This window comes from Saccopteryx bilineata, chromosome 10 (assembly GCF_036850765.1).
Source record: "Saccopteryx bilineata isolate mSacBil1 chromosome 10, mSacBil1_pri_phased_curated, whole genome shotgun sequence".
NCBI classification, from domain to species: Eukaryota; Metazoa; Chordata; class Mammalia; order Chiroptera; family Emballonuridae; genus Saccopteryx; species Saccopteryx bilineata.
Genome location: NC_089499.1, coordinates 66,237,140 through 66,254,968, shown reverse-complemented (window position 1 = coordinate 66,254,968; position 17,829 = coordinate 66,237,140). Strand labels below are relative to the sequence as shown.

General features: G+C 42.3%; 1 protein-coding gene across 18 annotated transcripts in view; it reads right to left on the bottom strand.

Moving 5' to 3' along the window:
- FOXP1 (forkhead box P1) overlaps positions 1–17,829 on the bottom strand; it is a 671,570-nt gene that overhangs the window by 109,497 nt on the left and 544,244 nt on the right. Inside the window, exon 1 of one of the 18 annotated variants that reach the window (XM_066245817.1) lies at positions 2,813–2,917. The exons of the other annotated variants lie outside the window; for them this stretch is intronic. The gene's annotated coding sequence lies outside the window, so the exon portion shown is untranslated. Of the gene's footprint in view, positions 1–2,812; positions 2,918–17,829 lie in introns of those variants that run through there. 18 annotated transcript variants of the gene reach the window in all.

The window sequence follows — 17,829 nt, the reverse complement described above, 5'->3', positions numbered from 1 at the left end:
TTGAATTTTACTCAAATTTATATCAAGCTGAGAAGCTGGTTACAATATTATCTCCCAACTGTTTCAGAAAACACAGTAACTCAAACACACTTTTGCCACATTCGCCCAGATAAATCTGGAATTACGTTGCTTTTAATTAAAATCTGGATTTTAATTTTTCTGTATTTGTCAAATGTGTGGAGGTTAGCTGAAAAGTTGCAGAACTGCTCAGTGTCTTGAGAGAGTTTATCTTTCAAGTGACAGCTCCTGACAACGTTGCAAATACCAAGCAAGGATGGTGAGGGTTTTGGTTTTGAGGTCCACTTAACAGCAAACAAAATAAACAACAAAAAAAAATTAAGCCAACCATCTCTTTCACAGGCTTTCTGATGATTTACGGTTTACCCACTGAGCAAGGTTACGCAACACTGCATGCCTTTAGATGCATTATTTCAGCTAGTTGAGATTTAATTAAGATCATAGCCTCTAAAATCCCTGTCAAATGAAAATTCTGAGAAGACAATACACTATATATCCTCATGCAGAATGTTTCCATTTCATTCTCTGGAAAAATATGAGTTAATCTGTGTTTCTATAGCTGCACACAAAAGTTCACTAATTTTATTTTATTTTGACACTTTGGTTGTTTTCTATTATGTCATGAGATCATTTCCTTCCAAGGAGTGAAGAAAAAACCAATTGAGAGTTACAAAAGGTTGCTGAAAATGCACTTGACATCATTATCCAATATTATCATAGTTCAGCTATGATGTCATCACATTTTCATAAAATCATCCCCTGCTTAGAAGAATTCTGTTTAATGAAATACGTTTACAAACAACACAAAAAAAGAAGCCTACCTTCCTTGAAATACTCAGATTAAGTAACTGACAACGCTAGGCTTCTCACTTCCTTACCTGACCAACTTTTCATCAGATGAGCTGCACAGATGAGTAGAAAACAAAGTTCTCAGGGCAAATAGGAGAATAGTAAGCCTGTTACTTTCACTCTATAAGTAGGCCTTAGTGTAAAAAAAAGAACCCCTTCATAGTTTTCTCCTTATAGATTGGTAAAGAAAAAAATCTGTAATCATCTTGCCTTTCATGTAGACCAATGTGTTTTCATTTGCATCATGTTAATATTTGTTGCTTGTCTCATGCCTTGGAAATGACAGGTGTTTGCAGTCTGGCTCTTGACAGGCCACTACACAAATAAGTGTCTTGCCTAAAAGGGCTAATGCAGTACTAATGAACAATAAATCAACTGTGATTATCAAGTGTCAGCCCAGTCCATTCTCAGCTCGGCTCTATCACATCTCAGCCCGTCAGTCAGGCCTCTGGATAGGCAGTCTGTATTTTGGTTTCATTTTTACACACTTTTCACTGAAATGTGTCAGGCAGCAACAAAGAATCACATAAAATAGAAGTAGATTCTTTTTCAGTTTATGCAAGGGGAACCCACTTAGAGAATATGCTTCTATCTTCATTGGGTTTACTCAGTGATGAGTCAACATTCAAGAAAAATTATTTTAAACAGCAACACATCAAATACAAAACTAAAATCTTAGCGTGATCATGTTTGAGGTCTTTGACAATGACATCCTAGCTTGAACACCTGACCACATAAACCACTCTTGCTTGAACATACACATTCTTTTTGAAAAATCTGTTACAGAAGAAAGAAAAGCAATACAGGGCTGCTTCTAAAATAAAAACTTCGCTTGATTTAAACAACAACAAAAAATGGCTTATTTAAAACCGACTTCCTAATGATAAAATAACGCAACTTATTTTTTCTTAAGCTGATTAGTCACTGATAGTATGATTCACATTTCCTGTTATCAGGCGTAATTTTTCCCCCAAATGTGTCACTTTCAGAATATTGGATTCAATGGAAATGAGATCATTTGCATTTTTAAATTGGCTTGATTATAATATTTGATCTGTGTGGACAAGAATATAAAATTATCGAGTATTTTACTTGTAACGGGCAGGCCCTGAAGGAGTTAATCCCAAAGAGGAAGAGGCTACGTACTTTGCTCTAAAACTTTACCACCCACTTCCTAAAGAAAGATCCCCTCCTTCCCATCCCAACTCTGAGGGTAAAAGTATCCTTTGCAATGACCGGCGTTCAGGCAGTTGTGACGGTCGAGTTTGCTGCATACGGACGGGAGAAGGCCGCTGCTCTCGGCTGCCCTTCCTCGTGCAACGCCGCTGGGATGACCACTTCATAAACTAGCAAGAAGCCGGCAGCGGCGCAGGCTCCCCAACCTGCTGGAGCGTCCCTCTACTCCCCCCCGCCCCCCTTTCACCGAACGTGACTCTTTTAAATGGAAGAACTAAGCTGAAACTAGCTGGCCAGACAGGCACAGAAACTAGCAGAAGCGAAGAAATAGGCACACGGACCACACGAAGGTGGATGGCGCCTTGTATATTTCGCTCTGAAAGTGACACAGCCTAGCCCCCAGACACGGCCCCTGGAGGGCGAGGGCTTCACGAAAGCGGTCCCGTGAGCCTGACCCACAGAACACGAGTGGCGAGCGATAGGCAGGAGCGAGAGCGCCGGGCAGGACAGGACTTCCTCCAACTCCTCTCCGCCACCGCCACAGGGAGCGGGGCGCGCGCGGGGGGCTCCCGGGTCCCGGCCTTGGGCTCCTTCCCTCCGCCCCGTCCACCTCCGCCTGCGGGCGCCACTGCCGCCAAGTTGGTCAACAGCGATCGTAGCCGAGATCTTCCTAAAAGGTTCAACTTAGAAACGCTCGGGCGCTCTCGCCTCTGCGGCCCCGGGGAGCCCGGGCGCAGAGCGCGGAAGGCGAGACAAACCAGGGACCCACCTGACACTGTCCATGGAGCCGCCGGCGCGGGGCTGGGGCGTGGGACGCGGGACCCGGCGCGGGCGGGCGGGCGGGTCCGGCGGCCTCGGAGGCGCACTGCACGCGCGGGCGCTCGGCTCGTGGGCTGACACACGCGCCGCGCCCCTCCCGCCCGCCGCCCGCCAATCACAGCCCGCCTGCCCGCGCCGCGCCGCGCCCTCCGCCTCCGCACAATGGGCCCCGCGCCGCCCCGCGCGGCAGGTGAGCCTGGCCTCGAGCCCCGGCTTGCTCGCGATCAGCCCGCAGCCCGCAGCCCGCCTCTGCCCTAGTCCGGGTCGGGTTTCCGGAGGGCTGTGTGCTGGCCGCGTCTTGGAAAGCCACAGGGTTGTCCCCACTTGCAGCGACACCCGCGGGGCACCGGCACGCCGGGCGCCCACCGCTAGCCCCGGAGCGCTCGCTGAGTCCCTGAGGGTGCGGGCTCAAAGAAGCCCTTTCCTCGAAAACGTCCTTTGCCTGACAACTTTGGCTTCACTTGGACAGGCTCACCGATCTGGAGCCTCCTCCTCCTTGCCCGTCCCGGACCCGGGCTCGTCAGCGCGCTGGGGACGCAGCGCTGCCGCCCGGGTACGGCGCCACCTCCCGAGCCTGCCCGCTGCACCGCGCGGCTTCCCCTCGACGGCAGCTGCTGGGGAAAGCAATAGACACTCGTTCCTTAAAAAATCATTCTTCAAATTCCTTTCTTATTTATACAACAGCAGCAACAAAAGCTACTCTGCATAAGCGCTTTACACGAGACCTCTTATCAGAAAAAGTCACTGGTCTTGAATGCTGCTTGAAGACGAGGAGCGTGTTTTTAGAAAAGTCACAATATGCTAAACTCTTTTGGCTCACTGGTAGGACTTAGATGCCAGGTCAATTTAGCCAATTTCGACAGTTCTCGAAACCACCTATTTACCATCTTTTACTTTAGAGAAAAAACTTCTTTGCCTCTACTTAAAACACAAACATCATTTTTATTATTTTTTCTCAAAATATTTGAGGAAAAAGAGTAGTGACAACAACTACTTATTTTCCTTCACTAGGAAAGCCACAAGTCCTAAACCAATCATTTCCATTTTAGATGTTAAACTGCAGGTTACTACAAACCAGAGAACATATTGATAAAGTTTCCAATCAAGCCAATCCCTGAATTTCAATAAGGTCAGCAGGGCAGCAGACAATGCCCCCCCACCCCATGTGGCTGCGAGAGACAAAAGCAACAAAAGCGCGGGTTAACTGTCAGCTCAAGATCAGATGTTCAGTGAGTTCAACACAACACTCTTCACACTAAAGTGTTTCTGTGTCTGATAACAAATTTAGTAATGGAATTTTTAGGTCCTGAAAATGTGATCACTCCCTCTCATGAATATTCAGTAGAGAACCAAGGGCGGTCATTTTGGGGGAGAAGGACCTCGAACCTGCCCAAATTGACCACGAATGGAATCTTAGCATTCTGACTCTTAAAGAGACAAGGCACCCTTCTGGGAGGGCCTGGGAGGGCCCCACACAAAAAGTAAAAATGTAGGTATTCAACCAATACATTTGAGGAAGTTCAAATGGTTATTTCAAACTGCACGTGATTTTTTTCAAAGAGATTACAATTATTTTGAGATTTAATGTATGTGAACAAAATCTGGGTACACTTTAATTAACTAATTCATTTTTTAAAGACAAGTTTTTAATGAGGCATCCATAAAACTTACCCATGCTTTTACAAATTGGACAAACTACCTCTTTGCAGGTCAAAACCAACAATAAACAAACAAACAACAAACATGACAGACACATATGGCCAGCTGTGGCGATAAGCCTTACACAGAATAATCAGAGTGATGCAATGTGGTTACATAAGTAGTAAGTTGCATGATGGTGGCTCTAAGCATATAGGACTACAGTGGGAGCAGGAGAAGTCTGGGAAAGCCACTTGGGGTGATTGGATAAGGAGGAGGTGACAGTATGGAGAGGGAAGTGTGTTATAGTAATCCAAAAGGAGATGTAAACATGCTTGGACCAGGAGTTGATAATTGTGCGTGTTTGTGAGCTGACAGTGTTGGTGTTTGAAAATGATAAAAGTGAAACCAAAAATGTATGTAAACGTGTTATCGAACTTGTAACTTGTAATTGAACAAGACTTAACATAAATATTTATGTATGAAACAAAGAAAGTTGTAAACAGGTGTAGTGGCCAGTTCGTATAAATATCTAAGGGGCTAAAGCTTCGAGGTTTCTACTTCTTCAACTTCCTTTTCCCTGCTGACATCTAGACATCACAGACACCTGTGCAAGGTCATTCTGGGCCCCATCTAAGCTGAACCTAGGCTGAGCCTGCCACTCGTCTGAACTGTAAATGAATTAAAGCCTATGTGTCTTTTACCTTGCATTTTGTCTCTGTCTCTAAGTTAAATTGAATTCTCCTAACACATCATCAACCCTTGTTCACCAACCGAAACATATTTTTCTGGAGGGCTACTATGACAAAGTGGCTTAGCAAGCTAGCTCAGAAGCCACCTGGAGCCCTCCCTGCCCTCTCTCCAAACATGATGCAGTAATTCAGAGACTACTTCTAGACAAGAAAATGTGATAAACTTCGATAAGCTCTATATGCCCATACAATTTTGATGAATTCTGGACTTTCAGGATCCCCTTCCATGTGGTTCTACCTGCCCTATTCTTGGGATTCATTGAGAACTGGAACCTTCCACAGCTGGTGTACAATTTAAAATGTAAACATGTGCAGTGACTTACAAAACTTAGTTAATACCATTTACTCATCAGCATGAGGACCTTTTGGAAAGGCTGGGTCAGAAAGGTAAAAATATTTATAAAAGGCATTTGAATTGGGGTGCTTTAGAATGGGTTACTCAGCCATACGGTCTAATTTAGTTTTCAAAACTTAAAAAGAAATTGCAACCCCAATTTTTATACAGGACGAAACTGAGATTCAGAAAAGCAATGTGATTTTTTTTCAAATCCAACACCAGAGGCCCCATGAGGAGAGCAGATACTAAATAGTTACAGAAAAAGAGAGGCCATAATAACATAAAATGAATATAGGGAGGAGGCTAATGTTTAAGAAAGATTGAAGGAGCCTGACCAGGCAGTGGCTCAGTGAATAGAGTGTTAGCCTGGGACACTGAGGTCACAGGTTCAAAACCCCAAGGTTGCTGGCTTGAGCACAGGGTTGCCAACTTGAGTGTGGAATCATAGGTATGACCCCATGGCTGCTGGCTTGAGCAAGGGGTCACTGGCTCAGCTAGAGCCCCCTCCCACCCCAGTCAAGGCACATATGAGAAAGCAATCAATGAACAACTCAGGTGCCACAACAAAGAGTTGATGCTTCTCATCTCTTTCCCTTTTTGTCTGTCTCTCTCACTAAAAAAAAAAAAAAAAGAAAAGAAATTGGCCCTGGCCAGTTGGCTCAGTGGTAGAGCATCGACCTGGCATGCAGGAGTCCCGGGTTCGATTCCCGGCCAGGGCACACAGGAGAAGCGCCCATCTGCTTCTCCACCCTTCCCTCTCTCCTTCCTCTCTGTCTCTCTCTTCTCCTCCTGCAGCCAAGGCTCCATTGGAGCAAAGTTGGCCCCGGGTGCTGAGGATGGCTCTGTGGCCTCTGCCTCAGGCGCTAGAATGGCTCTGATTGCGGTAGAGCATCACCCCCTGGTGGGCATGTCAGGTGGATCCCGGTCAGGTGCATGTGGGAGTCTATCTGACTGCCTCCCCGTTTCCAACTTCAGAAAAGTACAAAAAAAAAAAAATTTAATGGAAGGAAATGCTAACTACTATACTTAAAAACATTTTGATGCCCATATCCTCACACCCATAACAGATACAGTCCTTATTCAAACACCACATACTAAGATATCTATCAGCTGCTTAAATGAGTCCATTCTGCAGCTGTGTACTTAGGAACAGATTACTATGATCCGAGCTCCAACTCTAACCACCAAATAACACACCTGGGACTAAAAGCATGTGTTATGCTTAGTTCTACTAAGCTTCAGCCTTGATCACAGAAAAATGTGAAAGGTTTTACTGCCCACCCAAGCTGAGAGTAAAGGTAAGGTACGTTTTAAGGGAAGAGTCAGGAGGAGCATCGGGACAGGATTTCTGCGTACTGATGAAGGCACAGCAGTGACCACAGGTACAGCTCCAACTGAGGTCCTGCTTTGCCCGAAGCTGCTTGGAAATAAACAGAGGAAGACATGTGGGTAGGTCCTGGCTCACATATTTCTAGCAACACTGAGGGCGAGAGACCTGCCCAGATAAAACCAGTTACGGCACCACATTCTCACAGGAAACCATTGCAGTTTCTGTTGCCAGAAAGTTGCTTTGCCTGAATCAGTGAAATAAAAATTGATGAAAATTTTGATGGGTTGAAGAATCAACTGCATGATGAGAGGCCAAGACCTTAATTCAATTCTCCATCTTCTTCCAAACAACACCTGTGTTAACACTTATCTCCTCTTCCTTTTCCAATTACTACAGTAGAGGACCCAGAACAGATCCTGAAATGACAACTTAAAGAGATACGACAAATGAGTCTGTTGTTAGAAAGAAAGTGCTGACACAGGAATACAAAGTTTAGGCCCCGTGCTCCAGAGAGGGCTTGAGGACAGCCCGTGGCAGGATATTTCTCTAGACGGAGCCCTGCTTTCCTATTTCGAACCTCCCCAAAGACCAACAACCTGTAGCAAATTTGAGTTATTAAATTGCAAAGGCAATATCCAATAAATCCTAGATTTGGGTATTTTTCTTCAAGGAGCCACCATTCTTTTTTTACTTAAACAGTACTTTTACTTAAGGACATAAATCAATACATCACTCATGTACGGGGCTAAAGTAGGTAGCTCCACACTGATATGGTTTATGTTGCTATTGTCTGTGTTGACAGTGAAGCTACTAATCATGTTGTTTTTCTTCTGTGCCAGCTTGGCCAATGGAAAAGACTGAGTTCTCACTGTTTAACAGGAGTTTAAATTTCTCTTTGTGACATCCTACCAATTGCCCTTAGCATCCTCACTTAATGCAACATTTTATAATGCCAGTGTTCCTTGTTAATTTATATATACATGGCATGACATGTCAACCTTCAGGTGACTTATGAATATGATGGGTATATCAACTATGGAAAACATTTACCCCTCCCCCAAACTCTAGCTCCAAATGTAAAGACAATAATAAAACATCATTAATAAACAAAATCACAGTCAACACCTTTGTCGTAACTATGCATCTGCTTGACAGTAACAGCTCTCTCTCATGATTAAGCAATATAATCCCTTGTTTTAATAAATGTAAAACGTAGCATTGAACTGCTACTGCAGGTTAGAGTGGGTTACACTGTAGTGCACACAAGAGACATGTTTCAGGGAAGGAGAGCTTTTCCCAAAGAGCTTTATCCTCCAGCTGTCAAGAAAAAAGAATCACTACTCCCATCAAAAGTGAGTTTTTATTTCCCCTGCAAAGAAGGACAGCATTTATGGCACCCACATGAAAACCTTTGGTTTCAAGCAGAACTGGGTCACTGGAGGGAAAAGAAAAGATGGCTCATGGGGGATGGAATTATATTTGAATTTTTTAAATGTTTAATTAGGTAGAAATTGCTGAATATCAGATAAAGGCAACTGGCCACCTTTATTAGTAAAGTCAGCTTTTCCAGAGACCTGTCGTGTGCAGCAGGCCTGCAAAAAGGCAAAGGGAGCGTGTTCCAGCTCGCTGTCTGAACAGCACCCACAGGCCTTCTTCCCAGGCAAAGCCACCCTTCCGTGACCCGAGGTTGATATACCCTCAAGTCAAAACCTTCTTTACGCCTGCCCTCTGCTGGTAAACCAGCCAGGATTAGGAAATTTCAACTACCTCAACTTATTCAAGACAACTTTTTAAAAGCTGGAGGGAAAAAAGACACGTAATGGAACTGTTAACGGGAATATATAAATTAAGACATTTTTAAAAATGGGGGAGGGGCACCGCTGGTGAAATAGGGCACTATTAATGAAAAGCGCACATTCGTCTATTCTATTGCCTGCTAGCTCACAGTGCAGGAGTGCCAAACTCCATATTTTAGCTTGCCTAAGAGAACAACCTGTGTTATGTTGGGCACCTTGCCTTCTCTTTTGCTCACTCTCCAGGGGCAGCATGTCGGCGCCTTTCCAATAAAACACCTTCTTAGCAGTGCAGGGGCCACCGTTCCCATTTCAGTGGTCCCTAAGGTTTCATGATACAGGATATTTAACTGACGTGCAGCTCAAGTTTTCCTCTGGCATTCATGAGATCCACAGAAAGGGGAGAAGGAAGCAGAAGAAGAGCTTTCACCTATCCTTTGTTAAAGCAAGAAAAACATTTACTACCTTGGAGATTACTGGCTGGGATGGTTTACACAGAGGTGTGCTCCCAGGCCTGTCCCCACCCCGGACCAGGCCAGTCTGCGAGAGGGCTCTGGGCATTGGGGGGATGCTCCACAGCTGCAGCAGGAGGGGGGTGTTTAACAGTGTATGTCCCACCCTGTCGATGAGTAGCTGAAGCCTTACAAACCCCTACACACCGTTTCAGAAACATACCTGCGAGACCGGGACAGGAAGCTCAGCAGCTGCAGCCTCAGAAGCACTGGGGAAGCAGCACTCTTGACAGTGCTTCAGATGCAGGGGAAATACCCTTACAAAGAACACCCAATCTGGCTAACAGTAAAGCTTATACCAGGGAAGCCACACAGGACTATGGAGCCCGCTCCAAAGATAATCGCCTTCCACACTGTGTGGCATAGAAGCTGCTACACAGAAAACATTTTCTGGGGCCCAATAGCTCTCTATGAATTCTCTTTCCTTGACAGTCATGGATCTCTCTCTTTCGCTCTCGCTCTCTCTCTCTCTCTCTCTCTCTCACACACACACACACACACACACACACAGGCTTTTAAAAGCAACCATGTAAAAATCCAAAGATCTGTCTTCTTTTGTAGAGAGAAATTACAAGGCCAGTTCTTGGGGAGAGGGTGGGTGAGCATCAGGAACAGAGTCTGAAGCACATATCAGGCTGCAGAACCTTCATTCTCTACCTTCCACTTTAAAGGCTCATGTGGTTTCCAAACAGTTCCCTAGCAGACTCGCCAAGTGGCATTCAGGAGGCATTCTGAGCTTCTCTGCTCCAAAGCAGCCTCCAGCAATGTCTGTTGAGCCCTGCAATGAAGCAGGAATACTAGATATGACAGGGTTCTACATCACTTGGTGTGAGTTAACAGTGTGGTGTGCGCAAGTCACTTCACCTCTCTGGCCTCCTATACGCTTCACGGAAACAAATATAAGCATGAATGAAATACTCCATGGCAGGGGTCGGGAACCTATGGCTCGCAAGCCAGATGTGGCTCTTTTGATGGATGCATCTGGCTTGCAGACAAATCTTTAATAAAAATAATAATAACGTTAAAAATATAAAACATTCTCATGTATTACAATCCATTCATTTCCTTCCGCTCATGTTCATGGTTGCGGGTGGCTGGAGCCAATCACAGCTGTCCTCTGGGATCACACCAAATTTTTATTGGATAATGCTTAACGTACATGGGTTGTTGTATGGCTCTAACGAAATTACATTTTAAAATATGTGGCGTTCACGGCTCTCTCAGCCAGAAAGGTTCCCAACCCCTGCTCTATGGTTTTGTTAACAGCAACAACAGTATTAACAACCACCATCACTGACAGCTTCTTATGTGCCGGGCACACATTTCACGCTAGCTGAGTACTAACCTCTAGGTATTTTCTTGCTTTCAATTAAAGTACTATATAAAAATACCAGGAATATAGTTAAAAATGTATAAATAGAGTTTTAGAGCTCTAGAATCTTAATACTATTATCATATCAATGGTAAATCAGGGAACAAAGAGAAGAAGAAGAAAAAATGCTTTTTGGAAAAACAATTCAAAAGCTCTTATTTTGATCCTCTCTAGGTAATAGATTGTGACACATCAACAACTTGTGGCCCAAGAGAAAATCATATCCCATGCTTAAGTCTGGTGGGTTGAGTTGTGGCCTCAGATGAGGCCTCCAAACTACCTAACTTCCACACACATTTATGTTCTTTGTCCTTGTGATTTTTTTTCCTCTTCTTTAACCATCCAAGTTCTTATTTCCACCATGCCTGCTCCCACCAGAATGGTTTTCTGATACATTTTTTTTTCTACAGGGACAGAGAGAGAGTCAGAAAGAGGGATAGATAGGGACAGACAGAAATGCAGAGAGATAAGAAGCATCAATCATTAGTTTTTCGATGCGACACCTTAGTTGTTCATTGATTGCTTTCTCATATGTGCCTTGACCGTGGGCCTTCAGCAGACCAAGTAACCTCTTGCTCGAGCCAGCGACCTTGGGTCCAAGCTGGTGAGCTTTTTTTTTTTTTTTTTTTTTTGCTCAAGCCACATTAGCCCATGCTCAAGCTGGTGACCTTGGGGTCTCGAACCTGGGTCTTCCACATCCCAGTCAGATGCTCTATCCACTGCGCCACCGCATGGTCAGGCCAGAATGGTTTTCTGAATTTCTCGTTGTATCTCTCAAGCCATTCTCCCGCTTCTGTTTAATTTTAGAAAGGAGACAGCACAGTTTTATGCGTGATGTAGTTTCTGATGGGCGGTAGCACTTTCATTTCCGGTTGAAGTCATAGGTAATGTTTAGGTTGTGTTTCAAGGGAAATTGGGGAGGAAATATAGTATCTCAGAGACACTTGACTCCTCTTGAGAGCTAATAACTCTTGTCTTTAGAAGATGTATATAAAAAAGTACATAGTCCAGCCTATTTATTTCTTTATCACTTTATGTTATTTTATTTTTGTGACTGATTTTAGAGAGAGAAAGTGGAGAAGGGTGGAAAGCATCAACTCATAGTAGTTGATTCTCGTAAGTGCCGTCACTGGGCAAGTCTGGGGTTTTGAACCAGCAATCTCAGCACTCAAGGTCTACACTTTATCCACTGCACCACCACAGGCCAGGCTATTTTTTTAAAATAACTTTAAATGGCCTCTCATCCCTTATGAGAAAAAGCAGTAGATGAAGCGGGGAGTTTTCAGGTCATATAGAACTTCCCTCTTTCCACACAAATAAGGCATTGCCTGTGAACAACAAGAGGAATGTCTAATTGATCTGAATTAAATTTAGTGGTGTCTGATTTTTGAGACGGGTCAGGACACATCTCTGTAATGTCATAACCCAACAGGCGAGACCTTTGAAGCAGAGGGCTGTTCTCTGACACCCTTCCGTCCACGCACTGCCCCACGGCGCTGTTCTACCCTGCATTCCCTTTCTACTCCATGCTGCTGCCAACTTCCTCCCAGCTCAGCACACGCTGGGTAAGAACACAAGAATTCTGGAGTTGCAGAGCACTCCCATAAGCTAGCTCATCATTCTCATGATAACCCTCAAAACAGGAATCCTATTATATCCGTTTGTACGTGGAGAAGGTTTATTGGACTTTGCAGTATGAGAGATTGGGGTTTCGTTCATTCTTTGCAACTGACCAGCAAAGCAGGTGAGTCACAAAAGATCATTTTGTTTGTATCTCCTCATTTGTAAAGCAGGAGCAGTTATCTGCCTTATAGTAGATAGATGTTTCTTTTATTATTTTTTGAGCAGCCTGTCAATTTTTAAACCCGTTTTCCCTGATTCAAGAGCACCGGTGTGAATGATGGCAAGCAGCTGGTCCACAAGCGTTCAGCTTAGTGAAGTGCCCGATATTTGTAGTTGTTAGGGGACTCGTCAGAGGACACTTGGCTGGTTATTAAGAGCTGGGGTTTAATTCTCTCCTCCAGAGATCATTCTTCTACATGAGGGAGCCTCTTCATGACTGGTTACAGACTCAGTTGACTTGGAGATAAAAGCTAAGTAAAGTAAGGGAAGTGCTGGTCCTGGGAAGGGGATGGCTGAGAAATATAGAGCATCTTTATTGTGAGCTCATGACGGGTTTGACAATTTCCATAATATCTATCCAAAACAACCCTACAAAGGAGGCAGGATTAGTCCACTTAACAGATAAAAAGACTGAGCTCTGAGAGCCAATATTAATTATCCAATACTGCACAGCTAGTAAGGGGAGAAGTGGGAGTTGAATGACTCCAAAACAAAGCTTTTGTTCTATATGCCAAGCTGGAGACCAGGCTAGTGCTAGAGCCAAGCCTGGAAGAGCAAAGTCCAGTTTCATTCCCTTGGAAACCAGATGTAACTAAGAGTCACCGAGTCATCAGCAAGAAAGGAGACTGAGATAATACCGAGGTAAAATTCTAATATTCTCTGCTCCTCACAAGAGTCCATAGTGACAACCCAGCAGACTGCATGAATATGACATTGCCCCTGCGTCTTGAGCACCACAACCCAGCTGGTAGGGGTAGGGAGTGGGACAAGGGTTCGTACATTCTCTGGAGTTCCTTCTTTCTCCTTAACCAAGGAGTTCCCCACACTCTCAGCTCCATTGCTGAGAACAGAAAAAAATACAGATGATACAAGCAGAAAGACTCCTCTCGTCTCCTCCTGACATGTTACTGAGTACAGGCAGCCCAGAGCTCCGGTCAAGATGGTGCCTGAGCTCTCCTGGCAACAGTCTTAGGTGTAAAGATGAAACATCAGTGATGGGCCTTATTTTGTCCCTTATCATCAAAGGCACCTAAATGATTTAGGATGGTAGATCTGGAGAGAGACTGCTATGAGGGTCTAATGCTAGCTGCACCGTCTTCTGGCTGTATTTTTGGAAAATTGTAAATCTCTATGTTGTCTGTTTACTAATCTACAGGGAAACTAATCCTATAACTTCTTACTGAGGGCTGTTACATGGATTAAATGAGGTTTAAATGGCTCGGTACCTGACATAGTGTAAATATCTAAATATTTCCTAATGTTATTATTGTTGGTACCCACCACTTTCTCTTCAATCTCCTTATGTTATAATGAAATATCTGAAGGCAAAATGTGTTCTAACTCTCAGACAGCCGTGCTGTGGATCCGGACTCTCGGACAGCCGTGCTGTGGATCCGGACTCTCGGACAGCCGTGCTGTGGATCCGGACTCTCGGACAGCCGTGCTGTGGATCCGGACTCTCAGACAGCCGTGCTGTGGATCCGGACTCTCGGACAGCCGTGCTGTGGATCCGGACTCTCGGACAGCCGTGCTGTGGATCCGGACTCTCGGACAGCCGTGCTGTGGATCCGGACTCTCGGACAGCCGTGCTGTGGATCTGGACTCCACAACTGAACTTGGCAGCTGCTCTTGCCGCAACCAGTCTCCACAATGAAAGAAGATATTTGATGGGTTTATTTCTATTTTTTATTTCTATTTATATATATTTTTTTAATTGAACTTATTAGGGTCACACTAGTTAACATAATTATACAGGTCTCAGGTGCTCAATTCTACAACACATTTCTGTACACTGTATTGTCTATTCACCCCCTCAAGTCATCAACTATCATCACTTATTGTCCCTATGCCTCCTCCATGCCCCCCTAGAAATTCATCACCCTGTTGTCCATGCCCATGAGTTGTTGTTTTTTTTATTTTGTCCTTTTTCACTCCATCCCTCCAACTCCCTTGGGCAGTCCCCCACACCCACAGCTGTCAGCCTGCTTTCTATGTATGAGACTGTCTCTATTTTGCTTGTTAGTTCATTTTGTTCATTATATTCCACATATGAGTGAAATCATGTTGTATTTCTCTGCCTGGGTTACTTCACTTAACATAATGCTCTGAAGGTCCATCCATGCTATCACAAAAGGTAAGATTTCCTTCTTTTTATGGCTGTACAGTAATCCATTTTATGAATGTATCACAGCTTTTTTATCCACTCATCTAACAATGGACACTTGGACTCTTTCCAGATCTTGGTTATTGTAAATAATGCTGCAATGAACATAGGGGTGAATATATTTTTTCAAATTAGTGTTTAAGGATTTTTAAGATATATCTCCAGAAGTGGGATCATGGGGTCAAAAAGCAGTTCCATTTTTAATTTTTTGAGCTAACTTCATACTGCTTTCCACAGTGGCTGTACCAATATGCATTCCTATCAACAGTGACAAGGGTTCCCTTTTTCCACACCCTCACCAGCACTTGTTTGTTGACTTACTGATGACAGCCATGTTGACAGGTGTGAGATGATATCTCATTGTGGTCTTCATTTTCATTTATCTCATGATTACTGATGTTGAACATCTTTTCATATGTCTATTGGCCATCCGTATGTCCTCTTTAAAAAGGTGTCTGTTCAGGCCCTGGCTGGATAGCTTTGTAGGTTAGAGCATCGTCCCAAAGCACAGCCTATTTGATCCCCATCAGCGTACATATAGAAACAGCTCAATGTTCCTCTCTCTCTCTCACTCCCTTCCTTTCTTGATGAAATCAATTTTTTTTTAAAAAAGTGTCTATTTAGATCCTTTGCCCATTTACTAATTTTATTTTTACTTTATTTATTTATTTTTTAGGTATTGAGTTTTATAAGTTCTTTATAAATTTTGGATATTAAGCCCTTATCAAATGTATCAGCAAATATGTTCTCCTATTGAGTTTTGTTGATGGTTTCCTTTGCTGTGCAAAATCTTTTTGTTTTGATGTAGTCCTATTTGTTTATCTTTTCTCTCATTTTCCTTGCCCAAGGTGACATATATGAAAAAATATTGCTATGAGAAACGTCTGAGATTTTACTGCCTATGTTTTCTCCAATCATTTTTATGGTTTTATGTCTAATATTTAAGTCTTTAATCCATTTTGAGTTCATTCTTGCATATGTATAAGAAGGTGGTCTAGTTTCATTTTTTTTTCAAATTTTAAACACCACTTATTGTATACACTATCTTTCCTTCATTGTATGTTCTTGCCTTCATTGTCAAATATTAGTTGACCATGTAGCTGTGGGTTGATTTCTGGGCTCTGTATTCTGTTCTACTGATCTATAGGTCTGTTTTTATGCCCATACCATGTTCTTTTGGTTACTATAGCCTTGTAGTGTAGTTTGATATCAGGTAGCATGATTCCTTCAACTTTGTTCTTCTTCTTCAAGATGGCTGTGGCAATTCAGGCTCTTCTATGGTTCCATATAAATTTTTGGAATATCTGTTCTGGTTCCAGGAAATACACCATTGGTATCTTGTTAGGAATTTGCACTGAATCTATAGGTTGCTTTGGGTAACATGGACATTTTAATGATGTTAATTCTTCTTGTCCATGAACATGGCATATGCTTTGAATTATTAGTATCTTCTTCAATGTCTTTCTCCAGTGTCTTATAATTTTCTGAGTACGTGTATTTTATATCCTTGGTTAAATTTATTTCTAGGTATTTTATTCTTTTTGAAGCAATTGTGAATGGTATTTTTTTTCCTTTCTGGTAGTTTATTATTGGTGTATAAAATGTAATTGATTTCTGGATATTTATTTTGTATTCTGTTACTTTACTGGGTTTATTTATCAGTTCTAGTAGTTTTTTGGAGGAATCTTTACAGTTTTCTATATACATTATGTCATCTGCAAAAAAAATAAATGAAAGCTTTACTGCTTCCTTTCAAATTTGGATGCCTTTATACTGTCTTCTTGTCTGATTGCTGTGACTGGGACTTCCAGTACTATGTTAAATAAGACTGGTGATGATAGCAAATACCCTGTCTTGTTCCTGATCTTAAGGGAAATGCTTGTAGTTTTTGGCCACTGAGTATTATGTTAGTTGTGGGTTTGCTATATATAAGGTGACCAATTGTCCTCTTTTAGGGAGGACAGTCCTTTTGTAAGTTCCATCCTCCCTCAAAAAGTGTCCTCCTTTTTGATATTGGAAGACTAATCTGTAAATGTCTGTATTCGATCAATGCAGAGTCGATCCATTGCATGTGATGTGACGTATTTGTAGCTAAATGAGTACTTTTTTCTTATAATTATTAAAAATTAATAGGTATGTAAGCATAATTACAATATAAAACATTACAAATGTATGTATTATGCATTTATCATATTATAGTGTATTACTGTTGCAATGAATAAAATGTTTCTTTTATTTACGATATTGTTTTCTTCAATTTATTTTTGTCCTCCTTTTCATTGTAAAAAAGTTGGTCACCTTACTATATATGGCCTTTATTATGTTGAGGTATATTCCCTATATTTCCACTTTGCTGAAAGTTTTTAACATAAATTAGTGCTGGATTTTATCAAATGCTTTTTCTGCATCTGTTTATATGATCACGGTGATTTTTACTCTTCATTCTGTTCATGTAGTATATCATATTTATTGATTTGTGGATGTTGTACCAAACTTAAGTCCCCCTAATAAATTCCACTTGATCATGCTGTATGGCCTTCTTAATGTATTACTCGATCCAGTTTGCTAATACATTGTTGAGGATTTTGGCATCTATATTCATCAGAAATACTGGCCTATATTTTCTTTTTTGTAATGTCTTCGTCTGGTTTTGGAATTGGGATAATGTTGGCTGTGTAAAATGAGCTTTGGAGTCTTCTCTCCTCTTGGATTTTTTTGGAAGAGTTTGAGAAGGACAGGTGTTAATTCTTCTTTGAATGTTTGGTAAAATTATTTTGTGGAGCCATCCAGTCCAGGAATTTTGTTTGTTGAGAGTTTTTTTTTATTACTGCTCCAATTTCACTGGCTGTAAATTATCTCTTCAGATTCTCTGATTCTTCCTGATTCAGTTATGGAAAATTGTATGTTTCTAGGAATTTATCCATTTTGTCAAGATTGTCAAATTTGTTAGCATATAGTTGTTTGTAATATTTTATTTCAGCGCCTTGCATTTCTTTGGTGTCTGTTGTTACTTCTATTTCATTTCTGATTTTATTTATTTGGATCCTTTTTCTTTCTTGATGAGCCTGGTTCAAGGTTCATCAATCTTATCTTTTCAAAGAACCAACTCTTGGTTTCATTGATCTTTTGCATTTTTTGAAGTCCCTATTTCATTTATTTCTGCTCCTACTTTTATTATGTTCTTCCTTCTACTCACTTTGGGTTTTGTCTGTTTTTTTTTCAAGTTT